This window comes from Arvicanthis niloticus, chromosome Y (genome assembly GCF_011762505.2).
Source record: "Arvicanthis niloticus isolate mArvNil1 chromosome Y, mArvNil1.pat.X, whole genome shotgun sequence".
Classification (NCBI taxonomy): domain Eukaryota; kingdom Metazoa; phylum Chordata; class Mammalia; order Rodentia; family Muridae; genus Arvicanthis; species Arvicanthis niloticus.
In genome coordinates, this window is record NC_133431.1 from 2,074,983 (window position 1) to 2,085,293 (window position 10,311).

Below are 10,311 nucleotides of genomic sequence, written 5' to 3' on the forward strand. Positions count from 1 at the left end.
GCAGGTTTTATTTAGTTTTCTTTCTGAGAAAAAGAAACACTTGCCTACTCCTTCCATTAATTTAAGTCTTAGCAGGAGGAAATTAGGGCACCTTCTTAGCCATATACCCACAGGGGCACCTGCTCCACTAAGTTCATAACCATTTTATTTATAACAGCTAGAGACTGGAAAGAATACAAATGTTTCTAAACGAAAATACAGATACAGAAAATGTGGTTCATTTACAAAATGGAAGACTATTCACTTATAAAAACAAGGACATCATGGATTTTACAGGAAAATGGAAACAATTAGAAACTATCATCCTGAGTGAGGTAACCCAGACCCAAAAGGACATGCATGAATGTACTCACTTAAAGTGAATATTAACCATAAAGTCCAGGATATACATGCTACACTCCATAGGCCCAAAGAAGATAAACTAGAAGGAAGGCCCAAATGAGCACAATTGAATCTCACAAAGAAGGGGGAATATAACAGTCATAGGAGGCAGATGGAAGAAAGAGAACTGGATAGAAGAGCAGATAAGAAAGGGAAAGGAGGGTCAGGAACAGGTGTGGTGAGAGACAAGAGAGGGCCAGAGGGTAAGGAATATGAATCAAAATCTGTAGTTGGTGAGAGGGGAAAGGTGAGGGCATCTTTAGGATGTGCCAGAGATCTTGAATGAGAGAACACCAAGGAGTCTATGGGGGTGATCTTAGCTGAAATGCATAGCAGTGAGGTATGGATCCTGCACCCAGTGGAGAGTTAAGGATACCAACTGAGCCAAAAACCTCTCCACCCCAAATTTGTCCTGTTTACAAGAAATGCAGGCACAAAGATGGAACAGAGACTGAGGGATAGGCCAAATGATACCCTGCCCATATTGAGACCCATCCCATGGGCAAGCACCAACCCCTGACATTAGTGAAGATGCTCTGTTATACTTGCAGACAGTATCTTGGCATAATTGTCCTCTGAGAGTCTCAACCAGCACCTGACTGAAACAGATGCAGAGACACACAGCCTAACATTGGAAATGGCTCAGGGGGTCTTTTTGAAGACTTGAGGAAATAATGTAGGGCCTCTGAAGAAACAGAAAATTCATAAGAAGACCATCAGAGTCAACTACCCTGGGCCCTGGGAGACTCTCAGAGACTGAGTCACCAACAAAAAGCATGCACAGGATGGATGGAGGACCCCACTACATATGTAGTACATGTGCTACTCAGTGTTCATGTGGGTCCCCAACAACTGGAGCAGTGGATGTCCCTTAAGGTGTTGTCTGTCTGTCCACACTGTTCCCTATAATTGACTACCTTGTCTGATGTCAGTAGGAGAGGATGTGCTTAACCATGCAGAGACTTGACATGCCATGGCTGGGGGATATTTAAGTGGTTTCAACGCTCCCTGGGGAGATAGAAAGGAGTCAGGGATGGGGGAGTGTATAAGGTGGGATGGGAAGGGGGTAGTGATTGAGATATAAATTGAATAAGTGTGAAAAATGAACAAACACAAATAAATAAAATATAGAACTCATTGTATTATTTCTAGATTTCTACCTACTCAGTACTTCAGGGCATAAGCATACTACTAAAGATCTCTGGCTAAAATATCACACAAATCACATCCTGATGAATTTTTCACAGAGTAAATTTTCCATGAAATACTATGACCTCAACTTACTAACTCTATCTGAGGTAATAAATGATTGTTGTGTATGGTTCTGTCAGATCACAGTTCACCGTACTGAGAGCTGAGAATAGAAATTGAAGCTAAAAAATGGAGGCAAAAGTATGGACAAACCCTGTTTCCTGGCTGGCTTTTTTGCTTGGTCACTGCCCAGTTCTCACTCAGCTCTCTCATCCAGCCCAAGTCCATTTGCTTAGAAATATTGCCATCCTCAGTGGAAGTTCCTTCCCAATCAATCACCAACATAATATCTCAGAGACATAGCAACCAGCCATTCTGATGAGGGCACTCCCTCAATTGAGGTTCCTTCAGATGACTGTAGCTCTGAAATGCTGAGAACTTAAGACAATTATGACACAGAAACAATAAAAGAAACTGTAAAAACACAAAACCAATCATCCAACCATATTAATTACAGGAGTCTCTGCCACCACATAAGGGAGGTGTAGTTGGGGCTTAGCCAGGACAAAATGGGAAGTTCACCTGACTCAGAGCAGGGAAGGCTACACTGGAATGGGAGTTCAGAGGCTGTGTTGCCCAGGAGTGAGGTGTCTTTAACCCTGGGTTCCCAGGCCAGTGCAGCCAAAGAGGAGGCTAAAGCAGCTGGAAGGTTAACAGAGAAGCAGATTGCCCTACAGACCTGGAAATAGGACTGTGGGAAAAAAAAACTCTCGGGGGAGTCCAGCGGCGGGGTCTCACATCGGTCTGGCAGTGGGGTCCCAGGTGGGCTTCCCACACCACTGGTGGAGGGTCCCACATTCACGCAGCTGTTGCAGGTGAGCCAGAGGCTACATCGACAAGGTTCAGGGTTCCAAAGGCTGGGAATCTGGTGGCAGGCACAGGAAGGCCCAGGCGACAAGTGAAGTTTGGTTTTCCAAAGCTTTTATTGTTCATGGTGTGGTGAGTTGGTGTGGATGATGTGGCTCCCAGCCAAAAGCCAGCCTCCCCTGGATTTTTAGGGAGGGGGAAAAAGGTAGGGAATAACTTAATTAGCTATGCCCCTCCCCCACCTTTAGATAACTCATTAATATTTTAATCTCTGGAGGTGGAGACCTGCTAATCATGCCTTCTACCTGTGTGTTATGTGACTGATGGTGCAGGTTAAATGGAGTTGCCTCATCCAAGGCCCAACATAGGACTGCAGAGCCAAGGAAGTTACACTAACTTTGTTGCAATGGATGAAGAACAACCTGCTACCTACTGACAGCTCCAAATTAAAAACTACAGATTCACATATGGACTGGGAACAGCGTTGATTAGGAGGGGGAAAATGAGGTGTCTGTCCTTCCCACCCTGTAAAACAGGGTAGGGAGAGCCTGATTTTGCCTTGGACGCTGTCTTAAAGAGCTTTCTGTTATGGGTCTCGTGGTAAGAATTTGAGCCAAGGTTAGTAACTAAATTGATCAGAATGAAAACAGTCTCTTTTCCTCTCTAAGTCACAAAATAAAGTGCCACACATATAATAGACAGACACAAAGGATACCCAGCAGATTCCTACATTTGGACAGAGGAGAAAATGAAGGATGGCAACTGTGAGTCATGTATCAGGGTTCCAAATCTGCTTCAACCTTCTCAGCATTTAAGACCATGGGCACTACGCCAGGCTTTGGAACATCTTTCAAGCCCTCTGTAGACTTTCCTTTGCATCCACTGTATTGTGGTTCCATGTTCCTTTAGTCATCTCCCTCCACAAATACTCAAGAAAAATCCTTAAACCAAGGGACACAGACACAAATCTGACACACAAGGCACCAACACAAAGAACAATGACTCATCTTTACCACTGGCCTTTCAACCCTTTGTTTGGGAGTCCTGAAGGTCTTGAGGTTGCAGTCTATGCAACAAGATTTTATGCCCAGGTCACAAAGACCCCGAAGTCCACCAAGAAACCTATTACAATGCAAACACACAAATGTATTTATTATGAGTTCAGCAACAAGGACTCTCACCAGTCAGCCTCATATCAAGTCCAAACTGAGAGACCCAGTATATAGGGATGCTGGGTATTTATTGTGGTAACAGCATGATTGGGGCATTAACATACATGTCAGCAACTTAATACTTTAGTAACTGCATGTCTGGCATAATTTTCAGGAATCAAACAAGGGGGCAAAATCATCTGACAACCATGATGGGTAGGCTGCATTTTTCTTTAAGGTGTATTAGTTATCTATATGTAGCATGACCTTGCTGTTGTACCTTGACTGGTTCTTGATAAGGCAGTTTGTCATAGGATATTTGCTCAAGTGGATTTTGTGCATTCTCAAGAAAGAATTGGTTGGGCTTTACAAACTCATCTTTTGTCTGAGCCCCTTATTATCAGCAGATATTCCTTTTCAACCAAAAGCCATGCCAGAAAGTAGACTAGGTACTCTGACCAAAGGCTTACCCCACTATTACTTCAAACTCTAATATCAGTTGCCCTTACAATTTGAAGAGATAGGGGCAGTATTCTCTTCCCTTCTGCCCACCTCCTATAGATACCACAGACAATGCCATAATGTCCTCCTTTCCTGCCTGATCCCTGTGTCTCAGCCCCCACATGATCAGACACACCTGCTCAACCACATGTCATGGCCTGGCGGTGGTGGCACATGCCATTAATCACAGCACTTGGGAGGCAGAGGTAGGGTGATGAGGGTGATGAAGTAACAATCAATGATCAATACCAATCAATAATCAATAAATGGTAATCAATAATTATCAATACTAATTCATAACCAATAATGATCAATAATGGGTGGCACATGCCTTTAATCTCAGCACTTGGGAGGCAGAGGCAGGTGGATTTCTGAGTTTGAGGCCAGCATGATCTACAAAGTGAGTTCCAGGACAGCCAGGGCTACACAGAGAAACCCTGTAAAAAAAAAAAAAAAAAAAAAAGAAAGAAAGAAGAAAAAAAAGAAAAAGAAAAAAGGAAAAAAAAGAAAAAAAACCCCAAAGTATCCACCACACAGGTCAGTAAAATAGCAATACTCAGTCAACACTCTCTGAAAATCCAGACTTAAAACTGTAACTCAGGAACAAAACTCCGACTCAAACAAGACAAATCCAAAATCAGTACCCAAATCAATAATCACTTCAAACCCAGAAGCCTAGACACCAGCATAGAAATATAATAAATAACAGCCAGGAAAATATGTCACCAAAAAATTCAAGCTAAATTCATTTATATTTTACATTTAAGTTTTATATTTTATATTATTTTATATTTTATTTTCTATATCTTATATTTTATATTTAAATTTTATATTTTATATTATTCTATATTTTATATTCTATTTTCCATATCATATATTTTATATTTAAATTTTATATTTAATTTACTTTTTAATTTTGTATTTTATATTATTTTATGTTTCACTTTTCTTCTGTTTTTTTTTTAATATTTTATATTTTATATTTCAGGTATATGGTTCCAGATGGCTGCAAAGTTGATAGCTGCTTTCTAGCCACTTTCTGCTTAAAGTCAGCTCCCAACAATAAAGCACACGTGACAACAGCAGCAGATGATGGAGGCAGGGAATAACATAAGCAGTTGCTAAGTCCCTGAGAGCAGAGCATTGAAATTGCCTGTGCACTGACAACTACAGAGGTAAGGTTCACCCAGGAAACAGGAAAGGAAGAGAGAGTCTCAGATATTAAAGATGAATAGAACAAAATGGATACATTGTTCAAAATATATGAATTCTCAAAGGTTCCTGGCACTAAACAAAAAAGAATTCTGCAAAATATGAAAAGGCAAAAATTATAAATGATTGAAATAGATGAACAATATCAGCTCAACCTTTAGAAAAATATTTTCAATGAAATAAGAGAAGAATTTTCTAAACTAAAGAAGAAAATGCCAATTAAGGTGCAAGAAGCATTCAAAACACCAAAGAGATTGGATGAAAAATCTCTTTTCTACATAATAATCAAAACACTAAACATATAAAGTAAAGAAATATAAAAAAAGCAACAGAAAAAATTTTAAAAATCTAAACAAAAACAAGTAATGTATACAATCTGATCTATCAGATTCATAGCTGTCTTCTTAATGTATACTATAAAAGACAAATTGTTTCGCGCACCTCCCGTGTCCCCTTTCGCCCATGGAAGAGAGACACAAGAGGCAGAATTCGGGCGGTTACCACAGACGAGGCTTTACTTGTAACAGCAGAAGTGAAGACCGAGGAAGGGCTGAAACACAGGAAGAGGCACAGCTTAAATACACCCTAGAGTGACGTATTCACTTCTGATTGGCTGTTCACTCATCACCCAATATTATGCCTCGGGATTGGCCAGTGACTTTGGCGCACTTTCTGCCTTTGCACCTGCGCAGTTAATTGTTTACTAGTGGGGAGGACACGATGTCCGCGCCATCTTGGAATGGCGGATGTATCACTGCTAACCACTGCTAACCGTGGCTTCCTACATCTCCCCCTGTTTAAATTATTAATATGGAACAGCCTTTTGCCTATTAAGCGCAGCACCAATCAAGATTCGAACTCAAGCCCAATCAAGCAAACTCCATCTTGGGGGAATAAGCGATCAAGAGCTTACAGCCCGAAGATTCTCCCTTACCCTACCAGGTGCAATGGAAACAAGTCCTCTGGGTGCAAGGGCTAAGGGGATGTAAAGAGGAATTGACACTCGTCCCTGTACAATGGAGTATAGTTCCCAGGAGTGCAAGGGCTGTCAACCTATTATTCAGGTACCACAGCTATTTAGGCAAGGGCTGGCTGGACTTAGACCTCTCATTGACCCAGTGCAATGGGCTGAACCCTTGGGGTGCATCGACTGAGGGTCTCAGTCATTGGCTACTTTCTTAGCCTAGATAGTCAAATTTCAGGGGGAGATCCTTGCTCCAAGGCTGCGAGTGCTTGGCGATAGCGGCCTTGTCACGTTTTTGCTGGGCTCTGAGCTTCTGTCAGACCAACCATCATTAATACCAATCCACAACATAGGGCTGCATCAAACAGGCCTATCCCCATCCTTTAAGAAAGAAGGAAAAGGCAGAAGAAATTCAAGAAGTAAGATCGACAAGGGTAACAGGGTCCACTCGTGTTCCGTCAAGGCTCAAGATCTGGATCTGCAATTGCTGCTGCATCTGGTCCAACTCCCCAGTCCACTTCCCTTTTAAAATAAGCAGAAAGATTATGGCTTTGAATAAATGTATCATTCACAAATCTCAGAGGTGTAATACCTAGATGTGGGGTTGCTGACACGCAGCTCATTTGAACCACATCCGTGAGCTGCTCCACATGGGCTTGGAGCAAATCAACTCTCTGATTGACCAAAGTCTCTTTTATGTCTCAATAATGATGTACTGGGGAAAGTTTAGGGTCAGCTTCTACTGGGATGGGCACAAAGGTAGGCACATGCACAACCAAGGCTAGGTCTAGTGATACATTCCAGCATTGTGCCAAAAGGCATGCAACATTCTTACAATCCAAGATATCAGAATTATTCTGAAAGTTGGATAACATAAAGAAAAATGGAGGGTCCGAACACATCGACACCGGTTGTGCAGATGCATTCTTAAACACCTTATTAATTTTAATGTTATTCAAATGGCTAGAGATATTAAATCTTGTAGCAGAAACATTTTGTACTTCATGAAATATACCATTCAACAAGACAAAGGCAGATACACCCCCTTTTTAACATTCTAAACAGTGGCTAAAACACATAATTTAATTGTGTTGAAGCAGGGTAAACTCAAGAAAATACACATATGATTTAATTTAGGATTTCCATCCCTTTGAAAGCCTCAAACAGAGGTTTAAATCCTCCTATGGTAAGCTTAAGATGAGGTTTTAGCCAAATAATATCTTTAACAACTTTTAAAAATCACTAAGAGCAAATCAAGATTAAAAGTAAACCATTTTCTTTTGTATGTACACTCACAAGTCAGAAGATGGCGTTAGATCCCCACCACAAATGGTTGTGAGCCACCATGTAGTTGCTGGGAGTTCAGCTTTTATATTTTAAATTAAGTCTAGCCTTCTCTCTAGCCCAACTTGTCTCAAATATTGAAAAGACACTGCCTTTGAATCCTTTTTGGAGCAACAAGTAGTCCAAGAAATTTTTAAAGCTCGTTATATTGGAGCAATGGCTTGTAGAAGACTTCTTTAGAGAAATCCACTAATAAAGCATCACACAATGAATAATATACACTAAAAATTTAACCTCTTAATTTTTTGTATTAAAGCAACAACAACAATATTTATATATATAAAATGTAAAACGATTAACCATTTTCTGAAGCAATTATTTCTAACAAATATCGCTTTATGGGCTCTTAAAAATTATGAATAAATTTACTGCCTGTAAACCTTTCACCTTTACCAGAAATGTAAAGGGATGGTATAAAACATCTTTTATATAAGCATTTACTGAAATGGCAGCTGGAGTAGGCAAGTTAGGCCGTATAAATCTTAAATTTGAACTTTATTTTGGATTAATTTAATAACCAATCTTTTTTAGTCCAATGAATATATCGGATAAAAGCCAACCTTATTCTCTAATAATTGTTACATACATTAGAGGAATCCAAGGCATCTCATTTTTAACAGCTTTGAATATAAAGAAATTAAAACAATTTGAACCATATTTTATCAGCAGGTACAGTTATACTCATGGAGGGAAGTGGACATAATTTTAATTTCTCCAGCATAATCATAACTTTTAGCCCACAGACTGTTGTAAAGTTTTTGGGTTTTGGATTTATCCCTCTTCTCACAAGAAACAATGAAAACAAGAGACAAATTCCGGTAAGCACATTTCTAGGGCCTGGTCTGAAGACCCAGAACAAAAGGGATACTTAGCACCTGGGCTTCTGCAGCTCAGTCTGTATTGTCTTAATTCAAATGTAAATGCTCTTAACCTCCCTCTGCCTGCTCTCTGAGGCTTGGCTAGGCCGAATTGTGCATTTTGGCTTTAACTTTAAATCTTAAATTTAAACTGTAAATCTTAAAAGACATGTGTTGTATCTTTTCTCTATCTAAAATCAACACCAAGTAGATTACCTTTATGCTGTAAAGTTTTGCTGCCACAAAACAAAGTGTAAAATTTAATGGAAAACTTGTAGCATTTATGACCCAGGCTGTTGGCGGATGCGCCTGAGGCCAGGGCAACCAAGTAGCACTCAATAGCTGTAAACAATGGTAGCACTGCAGCATTTGAATGTACTGGCAAGGGAACAGGCCAAGATCTAACTATGTCCCATAGTGGTATACTTATCGCCAAATCGAACATCAGTGTCAGGAGAATCAGGGTCGTCATCTTGCAATCTGGCTTCCTTCTTCACAATCTGTACCAGCCTTGAAGGGGCCCAAATTGAATTGTTTTCACCTGTGGAATAAGCACAAACATCTCCCTTCCCGGGCCACAACACGCCCTCAGCCAATCTTGTAGCCTCTTGTTCCTACGAGGGACAATGGCTGCACGGCATTCAGCTGTGGCATTTTCAAAGATCATCTGTTCAATTAATGGCATTGCTTGCTCTAAGCTCGCGGGGCACTCCCCGTGTGCCTGCCGGCAGGATGCAGCTTCCTAGAGCAGACTGTCTCCCTCCTCTGGCTGTCTTTCGTGCCACACTCTCTTGCTCTTGCTCTGCCGGGCTGCAAGCCGCCGCAGGTAGCAGAGCGCAGACGCCCCTGCAACCGGTCAGACCCGGGCACTGTCGCAGCGCCTCTGTTCCCACAGCCTGAGCCGGGAAGCACGGCAGGGGACCCTCAAGCCTGAGCGAGCTGCTGGCGCCGGCCGAGGTCGATGGGGCTGGGCTGAATGACTTAAGGTCTTTCTTAGTCTTATCTCGGCACGGTTGCTTTTTGCATAGGTGGCTGCCTCCTGTTCCTCTCCTAGCGTTAGGTCTTCTTCGGAGCTGCTAAGGTCTCTGGCCTCAAGCTCCTTAATGGGGTACAGGGGGTCCCCCCAAACTCCACTCTCTCTTCACCAGCTGGTGAAGGGTCCTTAAGCTTAATGAGCTCTGCAGTATCCCTTGTTGCTTTTGAGTACTCTGTCTCCCCAGGCTCTTTGGCCTTATCTCTTTCTCCAGGCACTTTGGCCTGATCCCCAGGCCCTTTGGCCTGATGCCGGCTAGCACGCTCTGGTTCTGATAGCCTGGAGCAGACCAGTCTTGAAACCTCTTGACTTGCCCTAATAGCTGTGCTGCCGGCTGAATCCTCACAACACAAATAAGCTAAAAGCGAAAACACAAGCAAGAGGCCAACTACTGCAGCGGAGGCAATGGGTGAATATTCGCTCACAACAAAGGCTTCTATCCCAGGCATACCTTCCAGAGGTGTACCTTGATCCTGTAGTCTTTTAACCAGCCCCGAGTCTCGGGGGCCTTCCACAGCGCCTTGAAATTCCCGGAAACTACAGGTGCCCAGATTATTATATGTAGAAAAAAGCTGACCAGGCAGTGGTGGTGCACACATTTAATCCCAGCACTTGTAAGGCAGAGGAAGGTGGATTTCTGAGTTTCAGGCCAGCCTGGTATTCAGAGTGAGTTCCAGGACAGCCAGGGCTACACAGAGAAACCCTGTCTCAAAAAACTGAAAAAAAAAAAAAAAAAACCCCAAACAGCTTAATTGCTATTAATGGAAAAAATCAGATAGTCTATGCTAAAGTCAAATTTACATACTATCT